The following is a 15,819-nucleotide window of genomic DNA, read 5'->3' as shown; positions in this document are numbered from 1 at the left end:
AGTCAATTTTTATGATTGCCAGTGAGGTTTTCCCAGAAGGCTACATTTACGTTCCTAGTTTGCTAACATTAGTTACATAGGGGAAATCATTGCATATTGCAATCTTATATCCAGTAAGACCAAACTAACTTGGCTGACTGTTTTACATTGATCACATTCAGTATTTGCTTTTGAGAGTAAAACAAATTAAATTATTGGCTCAGTTTATTGTCAGTTCAAGATTTTCATCTTTGGCAGCCAAATAGCAAATATTAAAATTTTGCAAGTATTGCAGTCAACATAATGTAAATCAGCCAAGTCCTATGTGAAAATATTTTTCCCCATGACTTTGTGGGAAAAAAGTCTTAATTTGCTGCAGGTGGAATTTGTCCATGTGATTAATGTTTGCTCTGTGTCCCTTTTCTCTAAGGACCTTTTTACTGTGAAAATAATCTAAGCTATATCTGTATTACATCAAGTTTACAATCTAACGAATGGAGAACCCTAAAGATCTCTCAAAAGAAAAAAGGCTTCTGTTTCGCTAATAAACCACAAGACAAAGCTTCTGTTTAAACTATAACAAGAAGTGAGAATTGATTAAGATTTACAGTTTAGGTTATGAAGAAGTTCACATGAATGAACCAGATTCTTAATTAATCTTTTGTCTGTATTTCATATAATATCCTACCTGTGCAGCTCGATTGTGATCAGATCCTCTGGAGAGTCACATTTACTTCTACTTTTTGAAAAATAAAAAAAAAGTTCTGTGTAATTTATTTAAACCAAATAAAGAAGTAAAAGGTCCATTTCTATCATCACGTGATTTAGGATGGTTTCACACGATCATAACAAACCTCCATTTAGCAGTTCAAGGGTCTGGGTGTTGCAGCTTTAAGACAGAATCAACTTCTTCCTTAATTATCTATAAAGGGGCACTGGTATCTGGCTCAGGGTTTCCCCTTTATCTGGGATGGTGTTGGTATCACAGAGGTTCCGGGGATAGCTCACATAGGATCCGCTAGCTTTCAGTAACACACTTTAATGAAACTTAAAGAGAAAACAGATAAACAGTTCAAGTCCCATTCCAGGGTGACACATGACCCTGTACCAGTTGGCTATTAGAGAGGATTCATATTAGCGGTATTAAATTTAAAGTCCAGTTCTTCTCCTTCACTTTCTCCTCATTCTCCTTCACGTTAGGGGACCAGCGGGTAGTTGATCTGGGTCTTACAGACAGGTAGGAACTATCAGAGGTTGATCCAGGGATTATTCTGTTTGCCATTATGGAATCGGAAAGGAATTTTTTCCCCAAAAGGGCTAATTGGCTTCTGTCTCTTGGGAATTTTGCCTTCCTCTGGATCAACAAGGAGGTTGAAACAGGCTGAACTAGATGGACATTGTCTTCATTCAGCCTAACATACTATGTTACTGGAGGAGGAGGAAGAAAGAGGTAGAAGGAAAAACAAGCATGATTGCTCATTGAATAACACTGTTGCCTTGTTGAAGTTCTACGTTCAAGTCCAATGGCAACATTTGAATGGTTCTCTTCGTGTTTACTCTTCCTCTTCTTCGCCTTTTCTGGAGAAAAAGCACATATGTGATAACTTAGTTGTCAGCACTGCTGCCTTGTAGATGTCAGGTTGCAGGTTCAAATCTGACTAAGGACAACATTTGAAGAGGAGTAGGTTATGTTCTCATTTTGTTTGTTCCTGTTTTTGTTCTTTTCGTCTGGAGCAGAGAAGTCATGTGTGGTGGCTCAGTTGTGAGCGCTGCTGCTTTGTAGTGCCTGAGTTATAGATACAAATCTGACCAAGGGCAACATTTGAAGGAGGGGTCTATGTTCTCTGGAATAAAAAGCACAGGTGTGATGACTCAGTTGTTGGCACTGCTGCTTGGCAGTGCTGGAGTTGTAGATTCAACTCTGACCAAGTACAAGATCCTAATGATATTTTATTTCCACTTTGTGTATATTCTTGCTGTTTGTCTTCTCATTCGCAGCAGAATAGACAAGTGTGATGGATCAGTTGTAAGCTCTGCTGCTTTGCAGTGCTGGAGTTGTAGGTTTAAATCTAACCAAGGCCAACATTTGGATGAGATTTCATATTCTCTTTGTGTTGATTCTTATTGTTGTTCGTCTTGTCTGGAGCAGAATGGACACATGTAATGGCTTAGTTGTTAGCTTTGCTGCTTTGCAGTGCTGGAGTTGCAGGTTCAAATTTGACCAAGGGCAACATTTGCATGGAGTTTTTTAAACTCCATGCGAATGTTAACCGTGATGGGATTTGGACCAAGTACCCCAGGCACTGAAAGTCAAGAGTGCTAGCAACTGAGTACACACTTTCAATAGAAGTCGTAATCGGCCATCTTGATTCATAATACTTTTTAGAAAATCGGGTTGGGTACTCCCAACCAAAATAATTGATCAATTGCTCAACACCTATCATAGTCCACACAGGAAGGTGCCTCACACTCCATTACAGCTTCTAAGGTATCAACATAACTTTGAATTAAATTTACAATTAGTGATGAGCGAGCATACTCGCTAAGAGCAATTGCTCGAGCGAGCATTACCCTTAGCGAGTACCTGCCCGCTCAAGAGAAAAGGTTCGGCTGCCGGCAGTGGGCAGGGAGGAACGGAGGGGAGATCTCTCTCTCCCTCTCTCCCCCTCCACCCCCCCGCTCCCACTGCTCACTGCCGCAACTCACCTATCAGCCATGCCGGCAGCCGAACCTTTTCTCTCGAGCGGGCAGGTACGCGCTAAGGGCAATGCTCGCTCGAGCAATTGCCCTTAGCGAGTATGCTCGCTCATCTCTATTTACAATCAAATTTAGAATCTTTATTTTCATATTTACAGTATATATTAATAAATAATGGTCAGGCAGTTTTCTGAAATATAATGAAACATATTGCAACATATCAACCTGTTATGGTAAGAAAATTGGTATATAAATACATACGTCATATGTAGCATGTACATGTTAAATATAGACAAAGAGTGAATCTGTATACTCTTATCACTGTATGTTGATGCAAGTGTTCTGTATACCTACTGAATTTGCTTGCAATAAAATTCTAATGTTGAAAAACATTTTTTTGAATCTTTACATTATCCATTTACCTTTCATCAAATACCTTTATTCCCTTTCCATCATTGTTTCTAAACTTGATAGCATTACTACATCGCTTTAGCAAGCTCTAGCTATTTCTTAGCTCAGTCCACTGTGAGCCAAGCGTATAAACACCAAGTGACCTAAAAAAGCAGCTGAGTATTTTGGGGCGTAAATTGGCTGTTTCTCCCCTTCAGGTTGTATCATGAACTCAAGGCATGTAGCCAGCATCAAGACTCAAGAATTTCACTACATCATATATAGCTATTTTGTAGGATGTCAAAATTGTCCAAGATTTAACATCTTGGAATCATCTGCAGCAGACATTGCAGCGCAGATTTTGCATCAAAATCTGCATAATTTGGTGCAGATGTTAGTCTGATCTCACACAGTCCGCTTTTTACGTGATTAGCGTGGCGTTTAGCATTAGAGATGACTGAGCATACGCGTCCGAGCGTGATGCTCGTTCGAGTATTAGGGTGCTCGAGATGCTCGTTACTCGAGACAAGCACCACGCGGTACTCATCTCGATTAAACGAGCACTGACCATTGAATTCAATGGAGCCTGCAATACAGCCGGCTCCATAGAAAGCAATGGGCTGCTGGCGAGCGCGGGATGAATTTTCGGGAAGGGCTTAAAAATATAAGCCCTTACCAGAAAATCATCCTAAAATGTGTAAAAATAAAAAATATGTCAGCATAAAGATCATTCTCCTCTGCCATAGCTGTAACAGCTGTGGCAGAGAAGAACGATGTTAGCCCATTGAATTCAATGGAGCCGGCAATACAGCTGGGTTGTTTCGCGCCGAAACAGTTTTTTTTTTTTTTGCATAGGCCCCCCGTTCGGCGCTGGACAAACCCAAGGGATGTGTTAAAATAAAAAAATATATATTACTTACCCGAATCCCCGCTCTGCGACTTCTTCCTTCTTCCTACTTCTTCCTTCTCCAAGATGGCCGCCGGGATCTTCACCCACGATGCACCGCGGGTCTTCTCCCATGGTGCACCATGGGCTCTGTGTGGTCCATTGCCGATTCCAGCCTCCTGATTGGCTGGAATCGGCACACGTGACGGGCCGGAGCTACGCGATGACGCGTAGAAGGGGGCGGAGCCAGAACGCCGATCGTGCCCGGGCCGACCAGAAGGGAGAAGACCCTTCTGCGCAAGCGCGTCTAAAAAAGCAAGAAGACCCCGAAATTAGACGGAGTCATGGAGACGGGGACGCCAGCAACGGAACAGGTAAGTGAATAACTTCTGTATGGCTCATAATTAATGCACGATGTACATTACAAAGTGCATTAATATGGCCATACAGAAGTGTATAGACCCACTTGCTGCCGCGGGACAACGCCTTTAATGCATATGACTGTAATATGGTTCAGTATTATGTGGAGCTGTAATAAGGCTCTCATTCAAGTACATCGTACTTGTAGTGTACCTTCCATGCATACAAAACTCTTATGCCAGATTCTGTATACTCCTGCCTGAAAACAAATTGAAACTTGAGGTATTAGAAGCAATGCCTCTAGGGGAGAATAACGCAATACATACAGCACTGAAGAATGCCTGTATGTAAGCACATGGTAGTTACACTATAGCATAAGCATAAGGGTGGCTTCAGACGGGCGTGTATGCATGCATAATGCGCAGAGAGTAAAACTCATTGTTTTCAATGGGCTCATTCTCACTTTTTCTTTTTGCGCAAAAAAAAGGGACATGATCGATCTTGGTGCACAGTTGCACACCAAAGGCACATAGGATTTTGCGGGAAAATTGAAAACATGAGGATTAATTAGGCTGCACAGCCTTTTATACGGAAATGTTTCCTGGCAGCGCAGAAATTAAAGCAACATGCACAGATATGCGCGATAGCGCGACTTTCACAGCACATACTCATATAGATGTTCCTTAGGGCAGCTTCAGATGACAGTAACCGCAAAAATGCTCACTCCAGCGCAATGTACTTGCGCTATGAAGGAGTGTTCTTTGCATGTGTGCCTGCGCAAATACTGTGCGCATTTGCACAGGCTCTGCTCATTGACATGGGTGGGGGAATCACCTGCGTCCTGATTTACATGGCCATTAAGCCAAGTTAGGTTTTGGTTTTCACGGGTTTGAGCAGAGTTTTGTGCATACCCGCACATACATATGTGCACATTTGCGCACCCCCAATAGATAGATAGATATGAGATAGATAGAGAGAGAGAGATATGAGATAGCGATAGATAGATATGAGATAGATAGGAGATAGATAGATAGATAGATAGATAGATAGATAGATAGATAGACAGATAGATCGGAGATAGATAGATATGAGATAGATAGATAGATAGATAGATAGATAGATATGTGATAGATAGATAGATAGATAGATAGATAGATAGATAGATAGATAGATATGTGATAGATAGATATGTGATAGATAGATAGATATGTGATAGATAGATAGATATGTGATAGATAGATATGAGATAGATAGAGAGAGAGATATGAGATAGATAGAGAGATAGATAGATATGAAATAGATAGATATCAGATAGATAGATATGAGATAGATAGGAGATAGATAGATAGACAGATAGATAGATAGATAGATAGATAGATAGATAGATAGATATGAGATAGATAGATAGATATGTGATAGATAGATAGATAGATAAATAGATATGTGATGGATAGATAGATAGATAGATAGATAGATAGATAGATAGATAGATAGATATGAGATAGATAGATATGAGATAGATAGATAGATAAATAGATAGATATGAGATAGATAGATAGATAGATAGATAGATATGTGATAGATAGATAGATAGATATGAGAGAGATAGATAAATAGATAGATATGAGATAGATAGATAGATAGATAGATAGATAGATAGATATGTGATAGATAGATAGATAGATAGATAGATAGATAGATAGATAGATAGATAGATAGATAGATAGATAGATCTGAACAAAAAGAGTGACATATTGAACTGGAAAGTTACTGAGAGTGCATTTTATCTTGCTTCAATCACACTGCCATCTATGAACATTGGGGAATTATTGTACAGTTAGCATTTTTCTGTTACAGGGTAACAGGGTGACTTATAATTAAAGGTTTTACAGTAATTGTCCTGACACCTAGTAAATATTCGTTTTTTTGTTTTTTTTTAACAAAACTGACATTTTTCTCTCAATTTATATGGGACCTTTCACACGGGACAGAATTAGTCTGTGCGGACAATTCTGCGGTATAATATTATCCCTATGGAACTTGAACTTCTTACATGTTAAAATTCACACTTCTTTACTTCAAAACCGTAAGATTAAAGAATATCTAGCAGAATTATTTTTGCAGATTTCTAACATACAAGAGAAATGATAGAATTATGGGATCATAGAATCATTTTGGGAGGGACCTGCAGGGTCCAACCTCCTGTTCAATACAAGATTCACTAACTCATCCCAGACAGATAGATGTCTGTCCAGCCTCTCTTTGAAGACTTCAATTGAGGAGAACTCACTACCTCCTATGGCAACCTGTTCCACTCATTGATCCCCCTCACTGTCTAATATCTAATCTGTGTCTTCTCCTTTTCAGTTTCATCCCAGTGCTTCTAGTCTTTCCTTGTGCAAATGAGAATAGGGCTGATCCCTCTGCACTGTGACAGCCTCTCAGATATTTGTAGACAGCTATTAAGCCTCTTCTCAGCCTTCTTTTTTGCAAGCTAAACATTCCCAGAACCTTGACCATTCCTCATAGGACATGATTTGCAGAAGGCACATCATCCTTGTAGCTCTTCTCTGAACCTGCTCCAATTTGTCTGTCTTTTTTAAATCAATCCCATATTTGGTCATTTTCTCAATAAGCATGATATTAAATACTTTCTTAAATGCTTTATTAAAGTTAAGATAAACTACTCATATATCCACCGCATTTCACTGATCAACCCAGTTGGTGATTCTGTCCTAGAAGAAAATTAGATTCGTCAGGCATGACTTGTTTGTTACAAACCCATGCTGGCTCTGGTTAATTACTCCATTTTCATCCAAATACTTCCATACATGCTGTTTAATAATTTGTTCAATGGGTAATAGCTCTTTCCCAATATAAAGGTCAGGCTCACAGGCTTATAATTTCCTGCATTCACCTTCTTCCTTTTTTTTTAAATAGTTTCAACACTTGCCCTTTTCCAGTCTTCTGGGAATTTCCAAATTTTTGCAATATTTCCCAACCTTCTTGGACATTTCTGTACTTAAGAACATCCAGCCATTGGATTCTTCCTACCCTCTTTCTGAGTCCATTAAAATCTGCCTTTCTGAAATCCAAACTTGAGGTCTGAGTCTTCTCAGGTCTTCCTCCCCTTTTTAACCAAAATTCAAGGATAGAATGATCACTGCCTTGTAAGGTCCCAGTCACCTTTACTTCCTCAACCATTTCCTCCCTGTGGGTAAGAATTAGATCCAAGATAGCAGATCCCCTTGTTTTATCTTCTACCTTTTTGAAAATAAAGTTGTCAACAAGAGTGGGTAAGAATTTATTGGATCCATTACTTTTGCCTGAGAGAGATTCCCAACAAATGTCTTGATAGTTAAACTTAGCCATCTGATGTTGAAAGAGTCCATAGATAGATAGATAGATAGATAGATAGATAGATAGATAGATAGATATTAGAGACAATGTGTTCAATAAAAACGTAAATTGACAGTCTATCTATCTATCTCATATCTATCTAATATCTATCTATCTATCTATCTATCTATCTATCTATCTCATATCTATCTATCTCATATCTATCTATCCTTCTATCTCATATCTATCTAATATCTATCTAATATCTATCTATCTATTTAATATCTATCTCATATCTATCCAATATCTATCTATCTATTTATCTATCTATCTCATATCTATCTCATATCTATCTATCTATCTATCTCATATCTATCTAATATCTATTTATCTATCTCATATCTATTTATCTATCTCATATCTATTTATCTATCTCATATCTATCTATCTCATATCTATCGTATTCTACTGCTTTTCCTCTGCTGATCACTCATTGTTTCATGCATGCACAATTTGTATAGAGTAACAATGCCCATCATTAACAAATTCCTATTCAAATACTAAAATTGCATTTAAATTAATAGTCCACTGCATGGGTCATATATTTCAGTTGGAGAGTACAGTATTTGAAGCGAGCTTCACTGATATTTGCATTATAATATATCTGCATTTTGCTAGAGAAACTAATCAAATACTAGCTGCAAACATAAACGGCTTTCTGTCAGAGAATAAATGACATTACCTTCAGCACTGTGACAAATTAAGATAAGTGATTTTGAATCAGCAGTTAAACAGGTGGCAAATTCTTATTTACTAGACAAAAATATTATGATGCATAAATAAAATTCACGCTTTAAGCCTTCTGATCTGCTGACCATGAAACAGCAGAGCAAAATATTCAGTTATAAAATGTAATTCAAATTAAAATCCAGAAATAACAAACAAATTTAATAGAGCATGGAAAAAACATGGTGAGGGATTACACACAGAAGGAACATAGAGGCTCACATTTCAGCGGAATATTTCATTAAAATGGTTCTTTTTACACTAGATTTTTAAATCTTAGAAACTATATGTTCTGTAAACTCCCTTCTATATTTCTGCTTTGATAGGGAATAACTTGCTGATCAGTGGGAGTCTGCTGTGTCCCCCTCTTTTCATCACTGTGGGTTTTGCTTCTCCCACCTGCAGTGATGTCATTGTGAATGCATGGCCAATGGTCCATTCATTTCAATGAGGCTAATAGAAATATCCAAGGCAATCAGCTATCTCCACAGTTCCATTTATAATGAATAGAGTGGCAGCTCATTTACACAACCAGGGCTCCATTCATTCCCCCCCTTTCAGGAGGGGGATGCTGTAAGCTTACAGTGAGAAGGGGAGGGGACATGGGACGCCTGTTCTCAAGATCGGTGGGGATCTCAGCAGTGAGAGTTACACTGATCAGCAAGTTTTCTTTTATCCTTCTAATAGGGAACAACTTGTAATTCTGGTAAAAACCCTTTAACCCTTTTCCAATCCACTGTCTGACGTCTTCCTACATTCTGATTGAAGCTTGTATAGATCCAATGTCAGAAGACGTCCGATGGGGTATTCTTACCGTCTATTGCCAGCCACTCTGCTGTCGGAGCCTCTCTGGCGCACACACACTGGCTTTAGCCAGCAGATGGCACCATTGTATAACAGTGAAAAGAGAAAGCCTGAATCCAAAACTGGATTGGAAAGGGTTAATGCATCACATCACATGCTTCCTTGCCCATTTCCATCCTTTATAACTACATGAACTACTATCTACACTGTGAAGGTTAGTCATAATGTAGCTTCGTTCGTGCATGTGATCAACTGTTAATGAAATTTTATTAATAATAGGCCCCATATATCAGTTCTGTACTCCTTGTCTGTATCCTAAAGGTGATGTAGGGTTAAATTTGCTATTGAGCATTAAGTGGCTGCATTGTTTGTACGCTATTGTACCCTTTTAAAGATAACGTAGTAGTCCTACCTGTCGTCTTACATTTAAACTACTGATATTTTGATATAGTCTAGTGTGTAAAGTGACAATCTATGCTCTGCTGCATATGACAAACTTCCCTTACTACTTCTACACATGCTTTTTCTTTGCTGTGCTTTGGGTAAACTGTAAAAGAGTAGCATAGTGTTATCCTGGTATACAGTATAGGGTCTGTAGTTGGAGGATCCAAAGACCTTTGTTGAGAGCAATGGTTGCTGTTAGCTTCTATTATTGTAGTATAATGCTGTCTGTTTCCTACTGTAAAAAAGAATACAATGCACTTCATCCACCAATAAAAGCAAATTATAGTAGTGACCTAAAGCTAACACAAAGGGATCTGCCAAAGAGAAATATCATAGAGTACACAAAGCATGTAATGCTAAATAGGATGGTTCAGACATCCAGGCAGATGGATCCCATTGACTGTAATGGGTAGAGATGAGCGAGCACTAGAGATGAGTGAGTATACTCACTAAAGGCAATTGCTCGAGACGGAAGGTTCGGGTGCCGGCAGCAGGCAGGGAGCTGCGGGGTAGAGCAGGGCGGAACAGAGGGGAGATCTCCCTCTCTCCCCCCCGCTCCCTCCTGCTGACAGCCGCTACTCACCGCTCCCCCGCGCCGGCACCCGAACCTTCCGTCTGGAGCAGGCAGGTACTCGCTAAAGCCAATGCTCGCTCGAGCAATTGCCTTTAGCAAGTATACTCGCTCATCTCTAGCGAGCACCCAAATGCTCGGGTCCGCGTTATTCGAGTCGAGCTTTTCGTAAAATTCGAGAGCTCTACTTGAGTAACGAACCCCATTGACTACAATGGGAGACTCGAGCATTTTTGTATGTGGGACGCCGGGTCCCGAGCTTTTTTTTTTCTAGGTTCCTGTGTTTCTCTCTCTCTCTCTCTCTCTCCCCTGCCTGCCACCCAAAAAATTTGCCATTGACGCGCACGCTGCATCGCGGCGGGGAGGGGCCAAAACAGGCATGTCACAGCGGGGAGGAGCCAAAAACTGGGGTGGTGTCGAACACGGCGTGATGCTCGTTCGAGTAACGAGCACCATCAAGTACACTAATACTCGAATGAGCATCAAGCTCAGCAGAGTACGTTCGCTCAACTCTAGTAATGGGGCTTGTTTGCTTTCTGCTGCCTGGCTTTTGGATGGAAAAAAAAAGTGCTGCACTTTTTTTAATGGTATTTTGAGCCAGGTCTGGAGGGAGGTTCCGACGCAGATGTGAAACCGGCTTTTTTCAGTGTGTATATAGTTACTGTAGCAGAGCAATGCAGAAGAATTTCCTACATACTATTATTGTATGCATTATAGAATTAATGTATGTAGAAGGGGGAAGGGACATGTTATTTGTATAGCGCCAACTCATTCCACAGCACCTTCAGATAATTTATTTATTACCCCCCACCAAGCTGGGTATTCATTTTACCGACCTCGAAAGGGTGGAAGGCTGGGTCAACCTTGAGCCGGCTACCTGAACCATGTGGGGATTGAACTCACAACCTTTAAGTCATGAGTGAGAGCTTAGGACTACATTCTGCTGCACCACATGAGGGCCTTTAGATATAGCATGCATAGATGATAAATCAACAGAAAATAACCAAGAATCAATAAATAGATACACATTTTAAAAACATTCTAAGTTGACATGTTGAATGCAAGCACAGCCATGTAACATTGAATATGCCCTCGAAGAACGTTCTATATTCTGTATCTAGAATCTGCGGTTACTCTTCTACATCCTCATCTTATTTTTCAAAAATGTCTGCACTGTTCAAATCAAAAGAGTTTCATTTTTAAAGATTGGCTTTCACGGAATATCTCTTGGCTATATTCAGTGACAGTTTGCTGAATTTCATTTTACATTCATTGGCAAAGACATCGTTTTCAAACTGTTTATGCCTTGTTTCACTGACATGTTTTCTTCTCATGGTTAATCAATAGATGAAGGTCATTAAAGGTGATTTTATGAAAGGTCAAGCAGGATTCATATTCAAGCAATGGATGGAAGTCAAATTCTGGCATGAAAAGTCAACAGTAAGCGACCTATAATACAGTTAATCCATCGCATACAATGTATGCAAAATAATACAGGAAGAAACCTAGAGACAGAAAACAAATCTCTCCTGCCTTTTTGTCCTCATGCATCGTAAATGAGTTAAACTCCTCACATTACCTGGGAGAGAGGAACCACAAATAAAACTAATAGAAATCATTTAAACAAGTAAAAAATAATTAAATTAATAAAATTGTTCATCCAATTAAGAAAATTCCTAGAGAATGAGCTAATATGGTTAAAAAGAAAGTAATTGCTTAGGCCTCAGTCAGACGGGCGTTTTTATGTGCGCATGTTTTGTGCGTTTGCAATCCGCATCTATATAGAACCAATGCTTTTCAATGGCAGCGGTCACTTGTCTGAATTTTACATGCACACCTACACAAGATAGAACATATGGGTGGCAATGGACGTGATCACACATTTTTCTTTTTATGTGCGCAGTGCGATCTTTTTGGGGGGTATGCACCTGTGTGTTTAAGCCCTCAAACAATTAGTTTATTATTAGCTGTACTAATTCATTGTTTATTAGAGTTGAGCGAACATACTCTGCCGAGCTTGATGCTCATTTGAGTATTAGCGTACTCGATGGTGCTCGTTACTCGAACGAGCATCAAGCCATGTTTGACCCCGCCCCAGTTTTTGGCCCCTCCCCGCTGTGACGTGCCTGTTTTGGCCCCTCCCCGCGGCGCGTGTCATTGGAAAAATTTTTGTCTGGCAGGCAGGAGAGAGAGAGAGAGAGAGAGAGACAAACCTAGAAAGAAAAAAAAAGCTCGGCACCCGGCGTCCCACAAGCAAAAATGCTCGAGTCTCCCATTGTAGTCAATGGGGTTCGTTACTCAACTAGAGCTTTCAAATTTTACGAAAAGCTCAACTCGAATAACACGGACCCGAGCATTTGGGTGCTCGCTTATCTCTATTGTTTATGAATTTTCCAAATGGGATGAACACCCTGTAATTACTGAATTATAGACCCCCAAGCCCTCTATAACAACCTGTGCACTCTTTTTTGTCTACTATAGCCTTTGTAACTGTTCAGTCCTAGGTTTGGGCCGTACTCTATTACTATCCCCACTTGGGAATAGTAATAGAGTAAGGAGGGTTCTGCATATGGAGAATCCTACTTTGCCTACTTTACTTTAAAGCCTCTCTCACACAGGCGGATGGGGGCTCCGTATTGTCCATGTATTTTTCATGTGTATAAGGGCTTTTTCACACAACCGTGTTTGTGCAGGTATTTGTGTGCACAAATGTGTGCGTTCACTAAACACAGAGAATAGAACCCATTGATTTCAATAGGTTCATTCCCATAAGCGCATTTCATGCACATGGGAAAAAGTTTAAAGGGGTTGTCCCGCGGCAGCAAGTGGGTCTATACACTTCTGTATGGCCATATTAATGCACTTTGTAATATACATTGTGCATTAATTATGAGCCATACAGAAGTTATCAAAAGTTTTTTACTTACCTGCTCCGTTGCTGGCGTCCTCGTCTCCATGGTGCCGACTAATTTTCGCCCTCCGATGGCCAAATTAGCCGCGCTTGCGCAGTCCGGGTCTTCTGCAATCTTCTATGGAGCCGCTCGTGCAGAATGCAGGCTCCGTGTAGCTCCGCCCCGTCACGTGCCGATTCCAGCCAATCAGGAGGCTGGAATCGGCAATGGACCGCACAGAAGAGCTGCGGTCCACGAAGACAGAGGATCCCGGCGGCCATCTTCAGCGGTAAGTATTGAAGTCACCGGAGCGCGGGGATTAAGGTAAGCGCTCCGGTAAGCTTCCTTTACCTCCCTGCATCGGGGTTGTCTCGCGCCGACCGGGGGGGGGGGTTGAAAAAAAAAAAACCCGTTTCGGCGCGGGACAACCCCTTTAAGAAATTTATGGTAGGTGTGGAAATTTGCAAGAGGAAGTGTGTAACACTGCACAAATCACAGGGAAAAGAACAAAACTGGAGCTCATTAGGCTTTAAATAGCCATAAAATACATGGAAGGGGTGTGTCTAGACATTAAATCCACGGAATGGGTGTGTCACACGTGCTTGTGAGCTGGCCTGTATGCGTGCACAAAAAGTGCAGTACTATGTGCAGACACAAACGCAACACATGGATTATGTACTTCTTCAAACCTTGCTCATGCGTAAATACACTGCGTCAGACCACGGAAATATGCTGCGGCATATGGACTGACCTGTTTTATTTCTAGGAACTCCACCAATCAGACCCTTTGAGCCGTGCATCCCAAAATCTGTTAATTTTCTTTCTCTTTATTTTAAAATACTTTCTTGTTCTGTATTAATACAGTATTCCCTTATACACCTGCGTAATGTCTTTATCTGTATACTTTTGTGCATATATATATATCTGCACTACTAATCTTTTACTAGACTAAATCTACAATTTATTACTTAAGCCTTGTCCATTTTAAAATGAATCATAACTTTGAAGATTGTGTTCATAATTCATAGTCTGGATCCCATCTTCCCTTAATAGCTGGTGGTGGCAGCGTGTGTATTGAGCGTGGAATCGTAGAATGTTGGGGTGCGTTAGAATGGATTAGATGGTGATTTGTGCTTCCGGTCTCCATGTGGCAGGACTGTATTAACGTGAAAGCTGGTGCAGATCCACTTGTATTCTAACAACTCCAAACTCACAATCTTGCTAGAGTGATCAATCGAGGCTCAACCATGGTGGTTGGTAGTGCCAAGTGTGCTCGGAATAGTTGATCCATGAGTAATCAGTGATAGAGGCTGGATCGCTCGGGATCCCCCTCTCTTTCTGTGACAACTAGAGGATATGTCTCATGCAAAAGGGGGGACATGAATTTACATTGTCATCTTTGCTGTCCTCAAAAGAGATTGGTAGTTGACTTAAAGTACAGTATCGAAATACATTTTTTTAACATAAAAAGTTCAAGATGGAAAGCCTTCTTCTGGATGCTTTCTCAGTTTCATGTGAGGGAAGATTTGCTGCACTTTCCCTCCTCCAGCTATGATTCTAAGGGTTTTGAGCGAGGTCAAGAAAGATTCTCCATAGCCATCTTAATTATCTCATTCTGGCCTCACAGAGCAATGGTTTACCATGATATTTTGGTTACCACAAGGTAAATATTGGACTAAGTTACTAAGTTGTCCAGAGCCAGAAAGATTTCTTCAACTAGAACTCTGAGACAATTCATCCCACAGCTTGGTGTTTATGTTATGGATCATCTCCCTTAGAGGATTCTCAGATGTAGTGATTTCCACCCTCTTGGCATCCAGAAGACTGCCTACAGTAAAAGCTAACAATTGTGTCAACATTAAGTTTAAAGAGGTATTCCAACTTTTTTTCAAAGGTAATGCTCCCATGGAAAACTATAATAAAAGTGCCTATACTTACGCTGGCTCCCCCACAGCTCCAGCACCAAAGCTTCAAATCTTCATTGTCTGGATATTAAAAGAGTGGTCCTCATTAATTTGGATAGAACAAAGTCCTTTTTCTATGATTTCAAGGTCCCAGAAAAGAGCTGCCAGCCAACAAAGTTTCACTGTCTTGGTGGATAAAATCAGTGATTCCTGCTGCCTACTTTTTTCAAGTCCTGTTTTCTCCACTTCAGATTAAGGCCCTCTCCACCTGATTAACAATAGTCTCCTGGGGGGAAAAATTATGCTAATTTCTCTTGATCCGATTTACCAAGAGGCTATATAGGCAACATCAAACACATTTGCTCAGCACTACAGATTGGATTTATCCCCAGCAGGTCTAGCCTTTGGCCTCGGAGTGCTCAGTCAAGCTGCTTCTTCAACTTCTCCCTTTAAACTTATTTATTCTTAGTTCCCATTTGTGCTGCCTGAGGATGAAAAGGAAGAAATACATTTTGCTTACCTAAAAATTTCTTTACCTCTAATCAGATGCCAGGTGGTTATATAGGGCCTGGGGGTTTATAATTGAATTATTAATTGTTTGCTAATTATTGTGATGCTTCTATTAAATGTAGGATTGGGAGTTTAACCTATTCACGATGCCTTCTAACTTCAGGAAAATTTTCTGGTAAGCAAATATTGCTTATACATCTATGCAGGCTATAAATTATCTGTAAAGAAGTCGGTGTGACATTTTAAAGGGCGTTCTGT

Source organism: Eleutherodactylus coqui, chromosome 12 (genome assembly GCF_035609145.1).
Source record: "Eleutherodactylus coqui strain aEleCoq1 chromosome 12, aEleCoq1.hap1, whole genome shotgun sequence".
Lineage (NCBI taxonomy): Eukaryota > Metazoa > Chordata > Amphibia > Anura > Eleutherodactylidae > Eleutherodactylus > Eleutherodactylus coqui.
Note: the sequence above shows the minus strand (reverse complement) of the source record.